Source organism: Limulus polyphemus, unplaced genomic scaffold, assembly GCF_000517525.1.
Source record: "Limulus polyphemus unplaced genomic scaffold, Limulus_polyphemus-2.1.2 Scaffold0, whole genome shotgun sequence".
Classification (NCBI taxonomy): Eukaryota; Metazoa; Arthropoda; class Merostomata; order Xiphosura; family Limulidae; genus Limulus; species Limulus polyphemus.
In genome coordinates this window covers 2,258,774-2,282,966 of record NW_013665610.1, presented here as the reverse complement: position 1 = coordinate 2,282,966, position 24,193 = coordinate 2,258,774, and the positions used below count along the sequence as shown (strand labels likewise).

The 24,193-nt window shown below is 31.3% G+C and overlaps 1 protein-coding gene across 2 annotated transcripts in view; it reads right to left on the bottom strand.

The window, feature by feature from the left end:
* The window catches only part of LOC106458041 (E3 ubiquitin-protein ligase HECW2-like), a 104,166-nt gene extending 79,973 nt beyond the window's left edge, over window positions 1–24,193 (bottom strand). Inside the window, exons 1-2 of one of the 2 annotated variants that reach the window (XM_022379587.1) lie at window positions 24,091–24,193; window positions 5,825–5,902 (exon numbers count right to left, since the gene is read on the bottom strand). The gene's annotated coding sequence lies outside the window, so the exon portion shown is untranslated. The remainder of the gene's footprint in view (window positions 1–5,824; window positions 5,903–24,090) is intronic. The other variant, XM_013917601.2, reaches the window with a different exon arrangement.

Sequence of the window (24,193 nt, the reverse complement as noted above, 5' to 3'; positions counted from 1 at the left end):
ACCTTATTTCACAATACAACAAAATATTAATTTTATGAGAGAGGATAATGTTTAACTTATAAAAGGTACAGTTTTATGAGCAGGATTAACAACAGTAGTAGCACCCAAACAGCGCTGGGAATACCCCCATTCCTCCCGTTGGTCGTTTAAAAGCAGGAGAAAAACCAATATGAAAACGACAGCTGACCCAACCACTTATTCATCCGTTCGCGGTTAAGCATGGGTAACTACCATGCATAGAACTGGCTGTAGATGGAGGATGTGTGTTTGGACCCAGGACTTTGTTGGCTTGAACACCCGAGTCTCATTCCTTAATTAAGTGTTTCCCGATTTGTTAGTTGTAGTTTTCACACTGGTATTTTATCATGTTTTAATGAATAAACTGGAAGACGGGGTTTCTTCAGCGCTGTTGGGTACTACTACCGCAGTTATATCCCCTTATAAAATTATAACTTTTGTACTTTCTACATCTAGTACAATCTTATTAACCTTTATTTATGCGCAAATTTGTTACAAATATTCTTCTCACTGTCTTACAAATTTCATTTTGGTTGATTTCTTTATTACCATAGGCTGTGTTCACCTTATCCCACAACTGTTAAAAGTACTAACAATAACCAGAAACTATTTTAAACCTCATCCATAAGAAGTGAACTTAGGGTTCACACTCCACTTACAATCGTTATCCGATTAATCACTGATAACCGTCTAAGATTTTGAACATGTTCGGGTGTAGAAGCTGGTCTTTCGAGCCTTTGTGCAGTTTGAGTCCCAAGAACCAAGATTACTGACGCTTTGTGTGCACAGCACTTCGTTGTTGTTGCGCGACACAGGGAATACTAGGCTAGTATTGGTGGTTTACTCTGACTGTCACGGTGAATCTAGAGATAGTTCACTTTTACTTCAAACAAGGTGGGACTGAATCTTTGCATGGGTACCACTACCCATTTCTGTTACTACTGACCCACACAACATACAATTAATCCTCAGGCTGATGTTCTTGTGGGTATGATATCGCCTGTTTCTGCTAGTATACAACCACCGTCCGTGGTCACAGACAATCAGACATTCTTCACACAACTGTGGCAAATTCAAACCTGCAAGTTACCCGCTTCTGTCTAAATCACGTCAACCTCTTTCGTGACAAGTCTTCGGAATCTTATAATCTATTGGAATGCGTTGTTTCACCAGTTCGAACAAGCGTTGGGTAACAGCAAGATCATCTTGCGTTTTGAGAGAGAGCAGGCCAATAGCAGTTTTAATGACTATTGACAATTCTCACACAGTCCCCCATATAAAAAGAATCTGCGGGTTCATAAGTATCATATCCAGTAGCTTTCACTTTTTTCTCCCATTTACAGCTACTACCTGTCCAATAGTATTTGGTACAGATGGTACCATCCGCAACAGGAGTTTTCTTCTCTCTTTAAATACATCTTATTAGTTTACTAAGCAGTCCTAATATGCGCCTTCTATTACGTCGTTGCAATTTCTTTGGCTGATGATTTCATGTACAAGCAAGGGTTAAGTTAGATTATTGTAGATTTGTTCAGCATCGTTTACCTTTTACATATTGTATCATTAAAAGGTTTAAACACTTCAAGTATGACAAAAGACCAAACTTAGCTATAAAAAAGCTTTCAACAATATCATATTTTGACATTTATCGCATCTCATAATGATAAACTGCATAATGAAGAGTGAAGTTGGTTGATGATGGGAAAATTATGCAAAGTATTAAAAAATTATGCAAAGTAAGAAAAATGACTTTAAAATGAGCAAATCACACAAGTGGGCCTACATAAGATTCGATATAAGCATGTAAAAAAAAAGGATTAAGCAAAAGACGAGTTCATTTCTACAAATATACAATAACGTAGTTCCATTACAGGTGAAACAAATTCCACGTTTGCTTGTTAGTTTTTGTTTTTTTTGCCGTCATTTGTAGGAAAAGGCCCATCTGTACACCACACGATTTACAAAATCTACACTTAATTATGTGAGCAGCAAGATGGTTTTTATAAAGACAGTTAACATAACTTTGTTTCTTTTGTTTAAGCACAAAGCTACACAATGGGCTATCTGTGCTCAGCCCATAGCGGGGAATGGAACACCGGATGTTAGCGTTGTAAGTCTGTGAACATAGACAACTGACTCACGTGGGAACAAGGAAACGTTTGATTCTTCAAGGCTGGCCCTATACACACACACACTCCCTGAGAAAAAGTAGAAAATTAAATCTACCCTTTATTTTTCATGAATTATCTATTGCTCTCTTAAACTCTTGTCAGGTGCTGACGGCAACTCATTCCACAAGTTAATAACCTGTTACAAAAATAACTCTTTCCTCTCGTCCCACGGTGAAATGATAAACAAAATTTTTAATTCCTTAAAACGGTTACAGTATCTTTTCTAACTTATTTTACGGCATTGTCCATTTTTAACATTAGGAAGAAAATATAAATGTTCCGGTTCAATAAGAGATATTTCGTTAATACGATTAAACACACATGACTATAGTTCATTATGAAGCTGGCAAAGGACAAAATACAGTTCTTGTCTTTGCTTCTACGTGCAACAAGATTTAGTGAAGAGATAATTCACTCCCTTGTATCAAAATGTACTTCTTTTTTTTTTTACATCACAGAAATATGTAACGCTTGCCATTGGGAAGATGGTGAGTTTATACATTCATCTATAAAAGGATATATGATGTCATATCCTCGTTGATGAACCGTTTTCCTGTCGGAAAATAAGGATTACTAAGCTCGATATCCGGGGTATTTAAAATATAACAAAGTAAACGAAGAAATATTTTCTATAATCACGTATACACAGACACACATCATGCATACATACAATTATTTGTATGTACTTTGATTACATATATATATCGTTATTTCCACAATAAAAGTTTATGGGATAACAATACTGCTACAGAGGAAATTTGAAAAGACAATGCCTCGAGCCGTAAGCACACGATCAGTTTGAAATGTGTCTTATTTGCCCGATGAAGCAATGTTTTCTGGAATAACAGGTCGTGTTTTATTTATTTTTAACAATGAATACACTGTTCTGTAATAAACTTGTGCAAGGATTAGGAAGTAAACCTGAAGTGATTCAATCACAATTAATTTACTCTGCGATGCTCAATAAAATTTTTAATCATTCAAAGTAAAATTTAGCTGAAATAAAACAATACAAAAGTCACAGATATAATAAATTTACACGTAACGTACTTGTGAAGGAAGTATTATGCAATATTAACCAAATTATTACTTTCGATTTGATCATTTAGAAATTTAACTTATTTTGACGCACTAATGTCACATGAATGACTATACGTTTCTTTTATGTGCTTTAACGCGGGTAACTGCCTTACGATACAAAGCTAAGCAACAAGTTTGTGTAAATATTTTGAATATGTGTGCATTCATGTACACTATTTAAGGCAGGTCAAAGCATTTTACACAGCCTTTTATCACGTGTTTAGTATCATACATCATGAGTCAGGGCACAGGATGAAATATTTCACAGAGTTCCTCAGTAATACAGTTGTAAAGACCATCCCTGCCATTTTCATTTGATCAAATAATTGACGTGGTGATAAGAATTGTTTATATATTTTCAAACATTTACATACAAAACTGTGGTAATCAAAGACTGTTCAAATCTACACATACTTGGACTACAAACTGTTAAGTAAATGCATTAAACACCTTTATTATCTTCGTTTCACTCAAACCTATGGTTTTTCAGACACTTTGAAACATAAAAAAAATATCAGATAATCTACAATTCTTATTTTTTTATTTAAAGTTTTAAAATTTCATGACTAGATTCTTGTTTACTATATTAGTTCTGCTAGCTCTGGGTATTTTTAACTAATGTTAAACTACTGACTCCTGCAGTATCTTGTAAAAGAAGAAAAATCCTTTAGATTTCACATTTCCATCTCTTTCCCTTCCATTATCCCAAGTTCACATACATCCAAGCTTTTTCTACATTTTACTAGGGCCTGGGCTGGATTAAGACCACAGTGGTCTCATAAGCAACTTAACTTCTTTGTATAACCATTTTACACAAGCCCCCCTTTTTTTTTTACATTTTGCCCATGAAAATAACCTTTTACCAAATATAACATATTAAAATACTACAGCTTCCAACTTAAGATATTATCTGAGATGGCTATTAAAACAAATAACCTGCTTACTGAGAGTCTGTTTATAGCTCACAAATGCAAATTGCTAATTAAATTTAGTTCAAAGGTTCTATTTATTTGTATGTATTGGTCAACTATTTTCAACAGTCTATATACATTTTTACATTATTAATGACTCCCTAAAAAATTCATCAGCAGCTGTGTGAATTTTTTTTTTTTCAATTCAACATCTTCTCCCAAATTAAGAAAGAAAAACTGAGAAAGATTCATGACTTCAGTGCCAATAGTGATGACCAATGCAAAAACTGATACAATTCCACCAATCCATGTCACCATAAACAGTACTTCAACAAGGATTAACTAATGTGTTGAATCACTAAATCAGAATTCCTTTGAAATTAATGCTAAGGCTAGTGATTAATTACAGTTAAGAATTATTAACAGATTTAAATGAAGTACATAGTGCAGAACTACTTTTACTAGTATAAATATCATTACTTGTCAGCCATATTTTCACCTGAAAATGAACTTAATGTGAGTTTGCAAGCTTGTGGACTTGATAAAGAATAGTAACAGGTGGATGTATTAATGTTTAATTTTGTATTTCATTTTAATTTGTTTATATTTTGTGTATATCTAATATGTTTTTATGTTGTTTGATGTTAATATATTTTAGTATACTATATTAGGTAGTAAAGTATAGAGGGGTTTCACATACACATCAGGTATTTCTTCAATAATCAAATTATTTTGAGAAGTACAGACCATCTGGTTTATACAAGAGTAAAGAGAAATTATTTTTTTGAGAGACTATGCAATTTTACTATTGTTTAATCAAAAAAGTTTCTTTATAATACAGTACAACAACTATTTAATTACTCTTAACTTTTATTTCAATATAACTGCACATGTGCCTAAGATTGAGCAATATGACAAAAGCCCTTTTGTGTAGTGAGGTCATCTATGTATATTTACCTGAAAAACCAGTGTCTCAAACACTCAAAGTGTTCCGTGTTGAAGATACCATAATAATATACTTATTTACAAATTTCTACCAAGATCTGCCTTATAATTAAAAATAAATCACAATTTAACATAATGACAATTGCACTATATTATGGGGTTGTCATACTGGGTAATTAATTTTTGGTTTGGGGTAATACACAACAGATTTTCTCATCTGCAATCATGTATTCTATCTCTATTGTATGGAAACAAATGGTGGTAAACACAGAAAAATAATGTCTTCAGCTTAAATTCATATTTACAACAAAATCTATTTCAATTCTGAAAGCAGAGTGCAAGGATAACACAGAAAAGATAAATATACTTTAGAAGAGATATTAGCAAAAGAACAGCATGAAGAACAATGCTGACACTGTTTTGAACAATTAAAATACATGTTTTGATCTTAACTGATACACATGCAGAGTTTGAACTATATCAAATGTTAGCAAGACATTTACCTTATTTCAACTAGCTACAAAAAGGCAAGTTACACAAAAATGAAATTAATGTGTCGGGAGTTGTTCAGCAAGATTCTAAATTCAATAAGTCACAACAAACTATCTAGGTAGAATACAAAAATCAATTTGGAGCAGAACAATCTAAAGTATATGAAAAAGAAAGAAAAATAAAATTGTAAAGATAGAAGTTTCCTACCTAGTCTCCAGTAGGAATTAACAACGGCAATAAAAAAGATGACCTGATGAGTCCAATGGCCACTTTTGTCTTTATGTTCTTAAAAAAAAGTATAATGTTTGTCACATAAAAGCAGACAAAAGAAAGTCACGATGCAACAGTTAAGAGAAAGTTATGGCCATATATGTGCGCATATACAGGTACATATATACAGAAATGTTTTATATATTTGAAATACACTATTCATGTCAGAATTGAATTGTAACAAATATGTGTTATCCACAGATGAACTTACTTAGAGAGGACTTAGTTTCAGAAATCTAAGGTAATAAACCAAACTGCTATATTAGTAAATATCAGATAATGCAATAAAAATTAGTGAGAATTATTAGCTTCTCAACACTCTTCAAAATTTGATACCTGAAATGTACAAAAGAAAAATAAATATCCTTCAAGTATTTATTAAAATAAATATATCTAATGGTGATCACTTTGTACCTTAATAAAATTCAGTACAGAATTTCACAAAATATAATTCAGTTGTTTGTCCTCCAGTACCCTCAGGAAAGTTTGGAATTATGCATTATATTACAAAACAAAAATCACTAGCAAAACGTCAACTTTTAGAAGTGTGGTGTAAATATTAGAATTTTGGTTGTGCATAATTATATTTTCTCTTTGTACCCATGAGAAGTGTAGTTTCTTAATCAGCAAATTAAGTATGGATGTCCATGCATAACTGAAAGTAATAAAATGTTTGCAGATTTCTCATTTTGCAACAGAAAACAATATACTTTTTTTAAAAGCAACCTGTATACAAGAATGCCAAGTCACATTACTATTAAGATAGTCTTTGGTATTTAATTTTTATTCTACTTACTAAAACTGCATTGGCTATTTGCATATCCAGCAAAGGCAATATTCTTTTTTACATTAAACTAATAACAAATTATAAAATTTAATTTAATAATATTTAAGATAAGCCTACAATAAATATTCTCACAAATCTCTACTCTTTCTTAATCATACTTTCTTTCGGAAACATGATTCAATATTTTCCAAATTGTCCATGACTATCAACATACATTTTGCACATGATAAAGTTGTAACTTTCAAAACTGCTCATGTTATACAGTTTTTTTATTTTTATCTTGTCTTTCTAATAATGTGAATGTACATTGTAAGAGCACCCAAAACTTTAACATTTTTTTTAGAATTAAAGTCATAGGCACAAGCATGCTGAAGTGATTAAACAATTAAGAACTTATTCAATGACTAATACTTGATGCTTACCTATGTAACAGACACTAAACCACCAAATGCTGAAAACTGCAAGTGATAATTTCAAAGCATATCCCATAATGCCTCAAATGAACAATATCTTTCAATGCATTGTTATCTTGGTTTTAAAGTGCATTTCAAGTCGGTACTTATCTCTGAAGTACTGTAAGCCTTTTCTTGCTGAATTATTGCTTTGTCAACAACCATGTGACTTTTAGCTTTGATTATTCTTGATGCACTATATTACATGCATCACCTTAACCAGTTAGCCACTCACCTATCTTCCATGTGAATTACTGTACAAGAATAACAATTTATACAGACTTACCTTTGAAAGATAAGCATCCTGGATATCTACTAAGAAACTTGCATAATGTACTCATTCTTTACATTTTGAAATGGGATATCTCCAAGATATGGTTGAGATGAGACAGATCTATCAAGGAACTCTAATCTTACAACCACAAAAAGACAGGAGTTAAACCTGGAAATGCATAATGAACAATTTTGACATCTGCATTATGTACGAGATCCGAGACTTCTTGATCCAAAGTTCGTAGGGCAACTGGATAAAAAGTAAGGAGGAATGATAGAGGATGAGTAGAAGGAAAAGGAAGACAAAAGTAAAAGGAAGGCCTGGAATGAAGAATATATTCAATGCAAAGTTCCCACAAGGAACAAACGAGTCTAGCCAACAATCATGAGAGAGTAAATCCAGAAATAAAGCAAGTCAATAAGAAGTTCAAAGTGGAACCTCACTGGTTGTTTCTAAGCTTGGCAACTCAAATGGGATGAAAAGAATGAGTAGAAGCAATGGACATAGAAGACTTTAAAGCAGAAAAGGCATGGCAGATGGATAATGACAGGACAAACATCAGAGGCTAGAACCCTCACTATGTGGTATTCCTGCAAACAGAATGATTCAAGAAAGAAACCCTTTTGAAGTCTGCTGAAATACTGGAAGAAGACAAGAATTTTGGAGCACAGAATAATGGGCAAGATTTCAAAAGAAAATAGAAGGCACATGGTAACAGATACTAAATCTGTGAGAGTTGCACACAGGGAATACTCCAAAGTAGAAAACTGATCTGCACTGAAGAATTTCTAAAGATGAGACAAATGCAGAAAAGACAAGTGAAAAGAAAAACAAGAAAAAAGACCACATGGAAGACCTTCATCCCAAAGAATAATATGGGGGTCTAAAACTCGTAAAGAAATGTGTGTTGAAGAAACCACACTAAAAGGCCATCTGCATGACCAACCTGAGGAATGTGAATAACACTAACACTGTGTTCATTTCTGAAGAACCAGCAACAACCAATTATTATAAGAAGGTGGAAGATACAAGGATTCAGAAATTGATAATCTAACATAACACTAGCACCATTAGACATAACCTAAATTAGTTCAAAATTTAAAATAGGACATAACTGAAAAAATAGTGAAATAGACTTTCAAAAGCTGCCTCAATCAAAGAAGGCAAACACACCTGTATAAAAGACTGGACTTGTTTACCAACTTAAGAAAAAGGCAGATGTCATATAACTGAGTGTCAACATGATCAGGAAACCTGACTGGGACTCTAGCAGACAATTGAGCATTAATAAGTTCTAACAAACTGACCAGTCCAAATATGTAATCTTCCTGCACACTAGAAGATTGTGTGAAGAAGATTTCAAAACTTTTGAAAAATGTTGACAATTTTCAGAATTAACCAAAGTGTTAATATCAGGATTAATATTGACTTTAGAATTCATGAGAGGAGCAATTGAATTGAAGAAATTTATAGCATCACTTTCAACAAGAAAATTAAGCTTGTGGCAGTAAAACAGAGATTGTGTAGATCATCTGGTATTTGCTCAATAATTCACATAGAAGGTGTGAGAGTGAAGAACTTTTGGGAAGGTGATGCATATAATGTATTGCTTCAAAGACATTCAGAACCAAAAGTTGTGTTTCTTACAAGAGGAAAAACAAGAAAAGGCTTACAGTATTTCACAGTCTGAATCTTAAACATTAATAATAATAAAAGGACCAAAACTACAACCTTAAATTACCTATAATATACTTTCTTTAAATTAGGTGAGCACCATTAAAATCATAATATTAGTGTTTATTTTCAAACTAGGATTTGAACCAGTCAAATGTTCCTTTTCTTGTTTTAATTTATGCATATCACTATTGTGCTAATATTGTCTTACAATGTTTAAAAACAATATAAAAGTTGTGTTTCACCCACAGTACTACTGTATTGTTGAAATTGTTGGGAAAAAATAAAGAATGAAAGGAAATTTCATTAAATAATGGATTTGATACACCAAGTATTTTATCTTGAAGCTCAAAAAACTTAGTGCCACGGTTTTTAACTTTATAATTGCCAGTATAAAATAAAATTCACATTCATCTTTAATTTGTGCAGAAAAAATGAAGTACGGAGAAAAGAAAACAAAAAGATCTGAAGCTTTGGAAATATGAAAATGAAAGAATGACTCTCTGAAAAAAACTCAATGAAAGAAAAAGGAGAGTTAGGATGAGCAAATACAAGTTAAACAGATGGAAACCTCAAATCATCCAAAAATCAATTTCACAGATAAAAAAAAGGGTTTATGTACAAAAATCCTCAATCACTTGGCATATTTCAAGAGCAATGTCAACATCACCTCAAAAGAAATTGACAGTTGTGGAAGTATGGCTGCATATTTTTGACTGAGTCTTTATCAAAAAGTGAAAACATTTTTTAAAAACAAAAATCATCAAAGTGCTTTATCTCCAGAAAAATATTTAACAATTAGCAGTATTTAGTCTGAGCTTGCAATTATATAAGTACAATACCTGGAATAGTAGCATTATGAGTAAAGGGAATAACAACAACAACAAAAAGATTTAAGGACTTCATGTGTGAGAGACATCTGACATTTTCCTAGCTTACTAAACTGGATCTTAAACATTATAAGAAATTCATCCAAAACAAAGAATATCCAGTAGCTCAGTGTAAGTTACATTCACAAAAAAAATTCAATGCAACTTTAGAATTAAATGTTATTTAGGATTCCATTCATATCTGGTAGAATTCACTGTGCAGTAGTGCAATAAATTAACTCAGAATGCTGATTACCTCTCTGTGAAGTACACAAAAATGGAAAGAAATTTACAACAAACATAGCTTCCTACAGTCAGATTCAGTGTGAAAAAATACATTAAAGTAAAATTCAAAGAAAGTAATGTGGATGAAATAGCTCAAAAATCCTACTGGAATAAGGATGTGACACATAGACAAAAGACAAAATAATAGATGGTTTTGAAAGAGTAAGGGAGTACACATACACACACGAGCAACACTTTTTCAAAGAAACTGACAAAAATATGATCCACTCCAAGTACTGCAGATTGATTCTGTCATGACTTACTCTTGTAAGTATCAAAATGATAATTAATTAATAATAGTATGCCATTATTCTGATCGCTGTACAATGTAACATCAGGTAAAAATGTATGTTAGAACTATTTATTATGTTCTAATAACAAAAATATTATATTACAGTATTTTTAGATTATGGATGCTCTCTACAGCAAATTTTTTTCATAGAAACATAAGGTTGTGGAATGCCTACTTGATGTTTTTCTTAAATCCCCAAACTTTTTCATTTTGTGAAGTTCTGCTTTATTTATAAATGATTAAATGACCAATAAACATATACAAAAATGTGTAGATGCTTTTACATCACTTCATTCTGAAAGTTAGATAGTAAAAAAAATTGAACAATATATAAAAAGAGAGAGGATGATCTTGCTCATTACAATATTGAATTACTCCAGGTAATACTAAGAGATGTGTCACTGTAGTGAAAGAAAATTATGGCAAGATGAAAAACAATAAGAAGAATCTGACTGACTAGCTGGAAATGTTTAGAAGGTGGGAGAGGAAGGGCAATAGGAATAACCTTGCTGATTGGTTAAAAACATCTGATAGGCTTAGGATAAAAGTTCCTAATTTATGAGTCTTAATAATGGTCTGGATATCAAGATTATGTAGACAGTAGATCTAATGGTTCATGTGACGAGAAAATCTTTTGATTTCCTGAAACTCCCCGGTCACCTGATCTCTTGTAACATTATGTCATTTTTCAGGTGTTACATTAAGTGGTGCTTAGTAAAGAAATTTTATAACAATCATTTTTTTTTAAATGAGTTTTTGAATGAGTTTTGTGAACTGGTGAAAATAACTCTATGAAAACATCATGCACAAAAGAGGTAATTTAGAGTGATGGATCACAGTTTAAAAATAAGCAAATAGTCTGTTTCCTGAAGAAATAAACAAACATTAACATGTTAAAAATGTTCTCAGAAGATATTTTGCAACATCTAATGGAATTGGTGAAATATTAAAGCTTAGTTTTAAAAGAAGCAATGGTTCAAGAAACAAAACCATGTATTGTTCAGCTGTGATAAAGTTTTGCCACTGTTTCTCAAACCCAATGACACAAAAAAAAATTAAAGTGTCTAAAAAAAGAAATTAATAATTTTACAAGCAATAATGATCTATGAAGTGATATGCAACCAATATATGATTAAAGAAAATACATCAGCAGAGTCTCGTCCCTATAATGATCCCTTTACTTCGTAAAAAAAATGAAACAACAGTACTAAAGAACCATCTTCTGAAATCTCTTTCGGAAAAAATGAATTGAACTGAAAGATGAGAATAAGAGAGTAGAATGTAATGTTATCCAATAAAATGGCACATTGTAGATTATGATGATGTATAATAACAATGAGAGAAAATATCAATTCATGAATTGATGCACTAGTATCAGTGACAAATACAGACATGACATAGAAGATCACAGCATGCTGATGTCAACATACAATAAAGTCAAAATCAAAATATCATTGTCATTTTTCACTGACTTTTCTTAAACATTTTACAAATTATTAACACAGTACACATTTATGTACATGCTATTTATGTGTACTAATAAACAACTTACTTCTGAAGTTATCTTCTGTTGTTATATAAATAAATGTGCATCATTAATTCCTGTAGATTCCTGGAATTTGGATAAAAATGATTCACAAAATCCTCATATGTAACAAATAATTTTATTAAGTTGCACTAAATACTAGAAGCATATGTTTAGATTTATTTCATGATATATTTATTATATACATTCAACATTTTCAATATAAAAGAAAAAATCCATTTCATTTGCAACTCACATAATTTACTAAGTATCTAGTTTTAAATTCACTTTTATTACTTCATTATTTGAATATTATTCATATACATTTTGCAGTGATTTAAACTTAAATATATATCCTTTATATTCTATGTCATATGTGGGACATTCGATGTTGATTAACTTCTCTTATCAACGCTTGGAAAGTCCTGTACATTACAGTGGAATGACCTCAACAAAAAAAGTCAAATTACCAATATGAAATAAAAAATAGTGGTGATAAATTCAGATGTTCTGACTGGGAGAATGTGACTAGTAGCTCAAGGGACCTTTTCTTGCTCATTGTTTCTTTCAATAATATGAATGTTTTTGGACACAAATATTTCTATATTTGATAATAAAGGATTTAGGTGTAATTGTTCATAAAATCCTAAAACTTATTCAGCAGTGGTTAAAATAAACTTGCAGTACTGGATTTGATCTTCTTAGAAAAATAAGGATATGAATGCAGAGGCACATTAATTTAATCCTATGTAGATGGGTGGGGGTCAAAGTGTGCATGCCCCAACCTTGTACAGAATGTCATTCAACATAGTATTTTGATGTCAGAGTTATCAATGTTTCACGTTACTCTACACTGCTGATTTTGCAACAGTTTGTGTTAGTAAAAATACTCAATACAATATACAGGAATACTGAAAAAAATATGCATTTTGGAGGTTGCAGAAGTTATGCAAGTACAATTTGCACATTATATGATAAGACAAAAGTATTTTTATTCTTCACATGAACATCATGTTGCACTCCAACTTGTCAGAGTCAGACTGACTGTCATTTCATAAACATACTTTGTACAAAAACTTCATTAACACATCTGATATTTTGTATATATCAGACATGTACTGTTTGCTAAAATCTTGCCAAATTTTGTGTAAATATACTTTGTAAAATTGGAATTACAGTCCAGATTAATTCTCCAATATGGAGTCAGTCAACTGTGCACATTCAGTTAAGCCACATGGAAAGACCTAGCTTTGGACATCTTCCTGAAAAGTTGCTCAGAAACAAAAATTTATTATTAACTAATTTCTACTGCTCAAAGTTTTTCTCTAAATAATTTTTGAAGACATACTTCATTACTGAAGAGTCATTAAACTTACAAGCCCATCACTTCCCTTCCCTCCATCTTTCCATACTCACTTGATGACATATGGGTAATATTAAAAACTTTATGTTCAACAGATAAATATTCTGAGAGGCAGCTATCAGTTTAAATTTTCTTGAATGCTAGCTTATATAAGCTAGCATGCAATAAAACACAGGAGCTTTTTTATTATTCATAAAGTTTCTTTAATGGAATCATTATACTTTCAATTTAAGTGAAGAGAGGGTTATGATTATAAGAAATTCTCAACTGAGAAATAAATATAGCACCTAGTTATAAAATGCTATTCAATTTCTGTGCCAACATACAATGTATTAGGCTCTTAAGATGTATTTTCCTTTCTTCTATTTAGCAAGAAACAATATGAAGGAACATAAAAATGCCATATAATGACAAAAACTAAAGGTTTTTTAATCGTGCTTACTTTTTAATTAAAGCTCTTATATTTTCATATCAAATTTCTTAACTAACTTGTAATTGTTGTGGTTTGTATTTTATTTTCACCTTTAGTTTATTATTTACTTATCAAACATACCCAACACTTGTTCTCTTGTATTTTAGCTTATTTGCATCCTTTTTTTTTCTTTTTCTGTGCTGTTTTAGTTTTGGGGTTGTGTTTCAGTGTGAAAGAATTTCATATCAAGGCACTCAGTCTTCTTATACTATAAATGTTTTGTTCGATATTTTTGCCTTTATCTTTCTATAATACAATGAACTTAGTTGTTACTTGTTTGTTATTCATGTCTAATTCTTTTCAATTTCCTTTATTGTGAAGGTGATATCCCAATATAGAGCTCTTTCTCTATTGCTTTGCTTTGGATACACATTTTTCACAAGATATTTTTATTTTGACATCTCTCTAATGCAACTAATATGGCTGTCCTAGCTTCTAAACGAGCTAACTATCAATATAATTTCTGACTTTTATTCAGTGTTACAGCAGTTTTTGAATCTGGTTTAGTATAGCTGCAACAGTTAAATTACTAGGATCTCAATGGTGTCACAATTTTATTTCACCTCCATAATAAATTTAACAGATCATGTTATAAAAAAAACCTGCAGAATTAAAAAAAAAATAGAATTTAAAGTATAAGATCATAATGGCATAAACTTTGTTTACAAATCAAAGTGGTTCTGCTTCAATAGGAATGGTTGACATTTATGTTTTTGCAAACATTTATTGCTTCAACCATTCAGTGCACTTGAAAGACTGGATTCCTCTGTAAGTTGCTGATTACACTTCCATTGCAGAAAGAAAGACTTTTGGATTTTCACACGCAGTTCATGAAGAAAATCTATTCATTCCTAGATCTTCTATCTACATCAGCCAGGTCATGGATTGTACCGAGGTAACAAATATTTTAACATCATTGCAGACTATATAGTAAGTATCTACTACATTATTACTTCACTAATCAGTAAGCTATAGACCAAAGACAAACACAATGTACCTACCCATGGATTCAACCATCACCGGTTTGAAAATCAGTTACAGCTTGTGCATATTCTAGCTTTGTCTCTGGAATGTACACTTGGAAATTTCTGTAGATACATAGACAGCACCTAACACTAGATTCAGCAGTTTTTTTTAAGAAAACATAAAATATATAACATTTATAAAAGTTAACATTCTCTTACACTGAAAATGTATTTCCAATAGGTAATTACTTCTTCTCACACAGAAGGCTATCTCAATCATTGCCTGCCCTCTAAGCATTGCTAAAAGAATTTTAGTAATCAGCGCACCAGTCTTTATACTCCACCAGTTTTGCATCATTTCTGAACAAGTACATATCATGTAACTAATCTCAACCAATAGTATTGTGTCGTGTATGACATAACTAGCTCCTTATACTATTCCTGCTCAATCCTCACTTTCAAGAATTGGAAGGTACTAGAATAAAAACATCACTTTTAATGGGAAGGAAGGGTGGAAAGTGTGTGAGAGGAGTTAAGAAAATGACACGACTCTGGAGCAATGGGAATGTGAAAACAAGATTCAAGTCAAATTTGGTTATCCAAAGTCCCTGGTAAACACCCACCAAAGTAAGAGATAGGACTCCAGAAAGGAATTCAGCTGGGAGAGACCTATAATTGGTATCCAATTGCTCATATTTTTGGGGACCACGAAGAGACAAGAATAAAAACCCAGATGAGTGGGAACCACCCACTCACTAGCTCCTTTATGTAGGAGGTCTTGAACCCCCTCGGCAAGATGACTGAGAGAGAGGAATGATCCTGAGGAAAGGGGGAAGGGAACAGAACCCAAGGCAAATACCTCCCAACAAAACCTGTAGAACCCATAGATCTGTCATGGAGCACACCACACAACTGAGAAGTGGAGCAATGATAAGCCAAGGCATATTAATACAACAAAGAAGGGGGGGGGCATGTCTATACCTGACAGTAGTTGATCAGAAAATCTCTGAGAAAGCAAATTAATCTCGGGAGAAGGAGGAAAACATAATAATCGAAAGGTGGACTTTCACCCAATAAAGCAGGGGAGAAATCATAGGCTACAGGGGAAACACCTAAAACATGACATACCTGATTAACAAGTTGTAAGAAGGGAGTGGGAGGTGAAATGTCCTGAATGAGTGTAGACTATGATGGACCAAAAAAAGAAGATGCCAGCAAAACAGAGTCCAAATTTTGTTCCCCATGATATTAGGCCTCCTCACAAATATGATCAGGCAAATGAACAGAAGAATGTGCCAGTTGTATGTAAGACCTAACACCCTGAACCAAGACTTGAACTTCATCTGCGGTGGGAATATCATTGTCCTCCATATTAAATTTCAAATGGATATTAAAAATGTAGATTTTCAGAAACAAGAATTTAGTTGAATGCAAAATTGTAGAAACAATTGAAAACAAACGTAATAAGTTGTACATTTGTTGTTATGTTAAACTTATATTAAAGTTTTTCTTCATTACCCATTCAAGCCATCTCCAAGCATTATTAGTCTCAAATTGGGTTCCTCGTCATCAAATTTCAATGATCAAGATAGCCTTTTGTGTGAGGAGAGGTAAGTCCATTTCAAAAAGAATCCAAAATACTTATTGAACTTTTTTTTAAGCTACAAAAAAAATTACAAGTTATCCAAGAGAAATTACTGAGAAATCTTGCTTGTAAATACTCATTTGTACAGTCATGCCAGTCTTCATGTCTTGGGATTAAAAAATTCCAGCCATCACTTTTGCATAACTTATATTCTTGAAGGAACATAGTACACATATTGAAGGATGATTGGATGACACTTGTTCACACTAGAAGCCTTCCCCAGCTTTATTTTCAGCCAAAGGAAAGATAATATCATAATGAACCCGTGCTTTTCCTTCTAATTTTGTGGTTTGTCAGAATTGGGATTCTTATTTACATATAGTACATTTCACATCTCTATATTGAAAAATACCAGGAATATGATTATATAAAATGTTTATGAAAAGTTTTTGATCCTTGCTGAAATTGAACAGGTAAACCCCACTTGTTAGTAGGTGACAATGCCAAAACATTCAAAAAAGTATGTATGCAATGCTGAACTAACATTAATTCCTATGAACAACTGGTATAGTGAGATTTAGTACTTGGTGCTTAATATGCCCAAGATACAAAGGAATAAAATCTCTCACCAAAGCAGACCGAGTCAAGTGTATCACTCTCATAGCAAACGTAGTTTTCAAACCTAGAAGTGCAAATCAAATTTAATGAAGGGAGCCTTCAAATAGTTTGCACAAAGTTTAAATAGGTATTCTTCAAAGATGGATTTTGGGAGACGGATATGCAAACTATCATAACACACAGACAACCAAGGGGTCATTCAGTCCTTTAAGGCTATTCTTGCACATACACCATTGAGAAAATTAAACATTGAAAACCACCCTTTATTTTTCAGGAAATCATCCAAGTCCCTTCTTAAACTCCTGCGTATTGCAGGCCTCAATTTCTGTGAATGGCAACTCATTTCATAAATCAATCACCCTTTTAGAGGAAAAATAAAACTGTCGCAGCTGAAGCCTTGTCTGTCTTTTCCAAATCTTAAACTTTTGTACTCTCTTTATATTCAGAATATAGCAGAAAGAAATCAAACTTATCATGATAAACCCCCACCACCAATAATTGCATAAAATTAAGTAAGATCACCTGTTATCCTTCTTTTCCCAAGAGAAAATAAGTTCAGATCTTAACCTATCTATGTAAGATACCCCTTCTATTCCCAGAGTTATCCTAGCAGCCCTCCTCTGAGCCTTTTCCAGTAAGGCAATACATTTTTAAGATAAGGAGAGCAAGACTAGAAACAGTATTCCAAGTAAGGACTAAATGGAGATAATTACCTATTTGGACTTCTAATCAATACATTTATAAATACATTGTTAAACTGCATTAACTTTACTATTAGCAACAGAACACTGTTTCAATGGCTTGAGAGAGTTATCCATCACTTTGCTAAGATTTTTTTCTTCATTCAATCTATTGGTTGGGTTCTCATCTGTAGATCAATGTATAAAAATCAAAATGCATTACCATACACCTGTATAATTAAAGGTCATTTATCCAGCTTATTAATTTATCTACTGTCCATAATATCCTCATTATAGATACAAATACTTGAGAGCTTAATGTCATCAGCAAAGTTTTCTAGTTATGCCCAATTAATACCATTAATGTAATAATAACGAGCAAAAACCCAAGCATTGACCCTTTAGGTATTCCACTCTTAACAAGGGCCTAGTTTGAGTGGACTTCAAAATAATCTTTTGTTTTCTCCCATCTAATCACCTTAAAACCAATTAACTAGTCTTTTACCAACTCCTACTAACATGTGTTTTTTATCTTTAGTTTGGCACACTATCAAAATCTAAAACTTGGTCAGTCTCATCAGATTTGAATACTCATCATCAGTTAGCTTTTGAGACTTTCATTTTATTTTATCTGACCTTTTTGCTGCTTCACAATATCCTCTAAATGATCAATCAAATCTGTTCTGTTACAACTGAATGGTCTTTCACTTTCATTTTTGCATTTATCATCTGACACAAGTCAGGTGTAAATTAATTTCTGTCCAAGAAAATGTTGCTGCTACATACTCCAGCAGAGGTTACAATACCGTACATGATAAATACTTGGGCTCATACTACAACTGACATAAAACAATACAGTGAATATGCTTTGGGCACATAGGATTTGGCATTTATTTTTAACTTGTATGTACCATGTTTTAGGAACCTTGTACTAACACTGAACGTAACCAATTAATGAGGTTGTTCAGCTGATAGGTAAATATTACTAATTTTCCAACTCTACTTATATTTCTAATTTCTAATTACATAACTGTATTCTATAATATTGATTAATGTCTAAAATTACTCTTTTCATGTTACCTTGTAATTTATAATTTGCATAACTGTTGTCTTTAGAGTTAAATAAACTATCAATTTACTTTTTTTTACACTATGTTCATATTATGTTTGTAACATCACACTTACTTTCCCAACTTTGTCCCCCAGAGGAAGTTGTGACAGGTACCGACAATCTCAAACCTGTAACTCTCTGATCATGAGGCAAATGCTCATGAAGTAATATTCTTCATCCACCCACTCATGCCACCCTTTTAACCTTTTACAAATGCAATCTAAATGTACTAGCACAGAGTTCCCAAAAGTCTTCTATTTCAAGAGTAAATAAAACCAAAATTCAGAGTAACACATTTTTATTTCTTCCTTTTGAAATTCATATGTCATGCTGTGTTGTAGCCTTCTCATTATTCATGGCTTGTGCACACTTTACTCACATCATGACATACAAATTGCAATGTTAAGCATCCCTTATGTGATATCATTTTAATGTCTACTGACTGAATGATAGACAACACACTACTGTATAGTGGTGTGAGTGGTTAAAAAAGGTAATAAACACTAATAAAATGAACAAATTAATATAGTATTAAACTTTATATGTATCAATCATTTTATTAAGGTAACAAAACAAACACTCAAAATACACATTTTCTTGTACAATGTACTTTATATCGTATTGAACAATATTATAATAACATACTCTGTGATTGATGATGTATAAATAGGCCTACAATTGCAATATAGCTTTCATAAATAAATATTTGTAATACTTAAATACATTAATAATTATATATAAATATGTATTCAATATGCAATATTTTAAAGTACATATTAAAATATTTAATATATAATTTGTATTTTAAATATACGTATACACTATAAATAGATTTTCATGGTCACCAGTACTAGTTATCCATTTCTTCAATGCTGACTTAATACATACATTTTCACCATTAAACAGTGACCTCATTTTATTTGGAATATTATTAAACAGTTTTGCTAAATATTTCCTTTTTTTGATGTAGGAATTTGAAATACTTCAGCACTTGTTTCATGTATTGGTTTTATTTTTATGTATTCCACATATTTTAGCTAAATGTATTATATATAAATACAATTTAAATAATAAATCTAATTTGAAATATATTAAAGACAGTCATATTTTTATTCTTTTGCTATTATGCTAATTTTTGCTGATAAGTATTAATGGATAATTTATTCTATGTTGTCCTCCAATATATTTGTATAAATTTCATGATTTAGCTTTCCCACGACACAGAATTTGAAACTTGTATTTTTATAACACGCTTGTTTCAGTTAAGTGAAAGGAACTATACCAGTATAATTTTTTGAGTAACAGTTTCTCAAAATATCAATCTTTAACAATGCTATCCTTTACATACTATTAGTACATGTAGTATCATTTAGCTCATTATGTTTGGCAATGTCTTTCACTTGATGCTATTTCTAAGTAAGGAGTTTCTTCATATAGCTTAAAGTGCAGGTGTTAACAGGTCTCTCGTATCCATGCTTTTGTTTATTTCAAATATCTTGCAAATAGCCAAACACTTTCTTTGCACACGTGCATAATTAACAACATATTCTGTAGAAAAGCTCAAATGTGACATTTATAAACACAAACTTTTAAAATACACACAGTATTGTGCAGATGGTGCAACACCCAGAAATAACACATTGTTTACAGAAAGTTTGGAAACTTGAGGTTTATTTTATTACTAAAGTGTGTTGCCTAAAGAAAGTATGTTTGGAAAATTTTGGTTTATTTCATTATAATACTAACATATTAAAAGTATATAACTGTAAATACGATTCAAAAAAGTAGTTTTCACTCACTACAACTTAAAAGTTTCGAACTTCAACAGTGCCTACATATTACTGTGAAACAGAAAAATTAACATGTTACAGTCTTTATATTCTTAAATTACATTAATTAATTTGAGCATTATTATTTATTAATTTGAGCTTTAGTGGTTTGTATTAAAAAGAGATAATTGAAGTATATAATTTATGGTGTATATTAATGAATGATAATTCTTTAAAGAACTATTAAATGTCCTATAATTACTAATTCTCTAATGTATTTCAAATCTACTCAGAAAATTGTGTATCAGAAATAAAGACTAGCCTATAGGCTTTATGGTAAGTACATATGCTCTAAGGAGGGGAAAAATACACACATTTGTAATCAAAACAGGTAAAAAATAAAAATAAAAGAAGAAAAATATTCTCTATTTTGATAATGGAATGCTAAAGTGCAGTTTAATATAAAAAAAATTTAAATCTTACTTTCCTAACTTAATTGTTGACATAAACACTTTTAATGTGCAATTACAAAAACATGTAATAAGCACAGGAGTGTCAGGAATTGGCATTTTGCTAATTCAAAATAATAAATTGTTGGCTCATTTTGCACAAGAATATTATTGCATACAAAATAATGACTAATTTGATATCTATGATAATCTTGTTCTCCTTTACCTCTTAAAAAGTTAAATGCACATGCTGTTATGCTTATTGTTCCTTTTTATAGTTAAGATGCACCTAAAATATCCACATGCTTGACTGCCTAAATGTAGTTGTATACATTCTGTTCATTGTGTGATTGATTGCCTCGAGACAGTTGTTTTCATACAAAATCGTAAGCTCAATCCCAAGAACTAAGCATATGTTAACCTCTAGTAATCTCACTAGACACTTTTATACTTAGTATATACCTTATTTATAATTCATGCCAGCAAGTAATTGTCATTCCACTGACAAAAGTTCAGTAATATTTCTAGGGAATACCCAAGGAACACAATCATATTTTCAGGTTGCTACAGATTTTATACTATGTCATATGTATGGTACATTTTCATTTACAATAGTTTATGATTAAAAAAGTAACATAATCCCAACTTATTGTACCTGAAGACAGGGTTTCCTTTAACTATTGATATTTTTTCATCATCGCTTTTATGAAATGAATTATTTTTAGACATTCTATATTTTTTAAGCCACAAACTTTTAAGTCAATTGTATATGTTAATTCTAACTCTTTTTCACCAATTTAATTCAAAAGTATTTTAGAATTAATATTGTCATTTTCTAAAATTTATTTTGTATTACCCACGAAGAAAAAAAAAATTTAATTCAAAATTTAATTTCTGTACAACTTTGAGGAGTTTTGCATATAACAACATGTTGATTTTTTTTTAATTTTTCTGCCCATCTCAAAGAATATCTATATTTTTGCTAAGGAACTATCACCTCTTCAGAATATATTATTAATTTCTTACTTTTAACACATTTTCCCTTGTTTTTTTTTTTCTACTTAGTTTTTGTAAATTTTCTAAATTTCTCCTGTGACATGTAAATAAAAATAGTGACACTTATTGACAGGGGCTGTAAAAAAGAATTAGTGAGATAGCATTTATGTGAGCTCGCAGGTGCAAATGCAATTACACCCATCAAAATAGAAATGCTAATTTGATACATACACCATCTTTGGTTGAAGGGTTTTTTTTTCTTTTGAAAGTGTAATCTTAGTTTACCATTAAATGGTCATGATATGTGCTTTCTCCCTTTATGTTATACTTCACACGACATAATGCTTGTATTCATTCATGTTAAATGAATGATGTCTTCTACAATTATTTAAATTTGAGTCTTATAAACCATTCAATATACAATGTTGTGAATTGTTATTGGTTCCATAACTACAAAACAGTCTCAGTTTCACTAGATAATGCAATTTCTAATGTGTAACCACGCAAATGGTTCTTCTGAGCAAATTACAATTTCAATTGCTCATGTCTAAAGTAAATATATGTTCTGTGATAACTTGTTCAGTAGTTATCTTTACAAGTTCTAAGTTTAAATCACAAGGTAAAAAATTTAAACACTTCAAGGTAAGACATAAGACAGATCTTGACACTTTAAAATGAATACCTTTCACAACAAAATAACCAACACCAACTTTATATAATATCATACTTTAATACTTACCACATTTTGTAATGATAAGCAAAACACTTAAGACTGAAGTAGTTTAAAGATGATGCCCTTTCTTTAAAAAAACTGATGCATAGTCCACAAAATTACCTTAAGTGTGAAAAATGCATAAGTATGCCTATACAGGATTCTGTACCCATGTAAAAAATAAAGATGTGGCAATGCACAAGCTAATTTCTTCAACAATACTTGTGGTAGTTTCATTACAGGTAAAACAACTTCAATAGTAAATATGCTTTGGCCATTACTTGTAAACAAATTTCCCCTTGTCCTTTCTAATTTATTATATGTAAATATTTTAAGATAATCCTTGTTTACAATTCTTAAAATACTGAAACAACTTCAATATTAAATCTGTTTTGGCTATTACTTGTAGGCAAATTTCTCATCTTATAGTTATAAATGATAATCCTAACATATTTATAGATATTTTAAATAATTGTTTACAATTCTTGAAGTACTTTTAACATTTTTTATAGGCATTCAACAATATACTAACAGCAACTTAAGTTAATCAAATGTAAAAACTTATCAGTAGACAGTGCTTTAAACTATACTAAGTGTATTATACAATTAGTAATATTAATACTATAACAGGGTAACCTAAATGCATTTGGACTCTAAACTAAAGTCTAATGTTTGAGCATGTATAAGAGATATTTATTTCCCGGCATTGTGACACTGACAGCAAATTTCATAGAAATGACACACTGTAAACACAACTTCACAAGTGAATATAAGCTACAAGTATAATCAAGGAACAGGTCAGTTAAAAGTAAAACATACTTATTTCATTGTGAGGAATTTTATTGCTTTTGTTCCTGTAAATGTAATGAATGGTAATAGTAAACACGAATTAGATTATAGATATATGATGCATCATTTAATATTACAACAAAAATGAAAAGTCTAATTTAAAACAAAATACTTCAAGCTCAAAGTTCAAATAGGTTCAACTTTAGTTCAAACGAACGATAAGAAATAGTTTTGGACTACGTTTCGTGCATCTTAGTAACAGTAATACTATTAATAGTACTCAGCAGCAATAATATGAGCTTAGGGCTAGGCCTACACAGACTCTACCTTCTATACACTATACAGTCTACTGTATCTAACGTTAGACGTATTGAAAGTACCACTACTGAGTACTAGTACTATTCCGTACTCGTTTAAACACCCATGATTATATTCAACTTTCACGTTTCATGATTCAGTCTACACTAAAATTTACCTTTCAGCCTAAGAATTATTATCTTTATTTACTCACATATAATATACAGCTTTCGACTTACCTAAAGCCCCAATATTCAAACAACCTGAAGAATTAACACACGAATTTCACAAACAACTCTCTAACGTTCCGAAAGTTCAATTTTTTGACTTCGGTTCACTGGG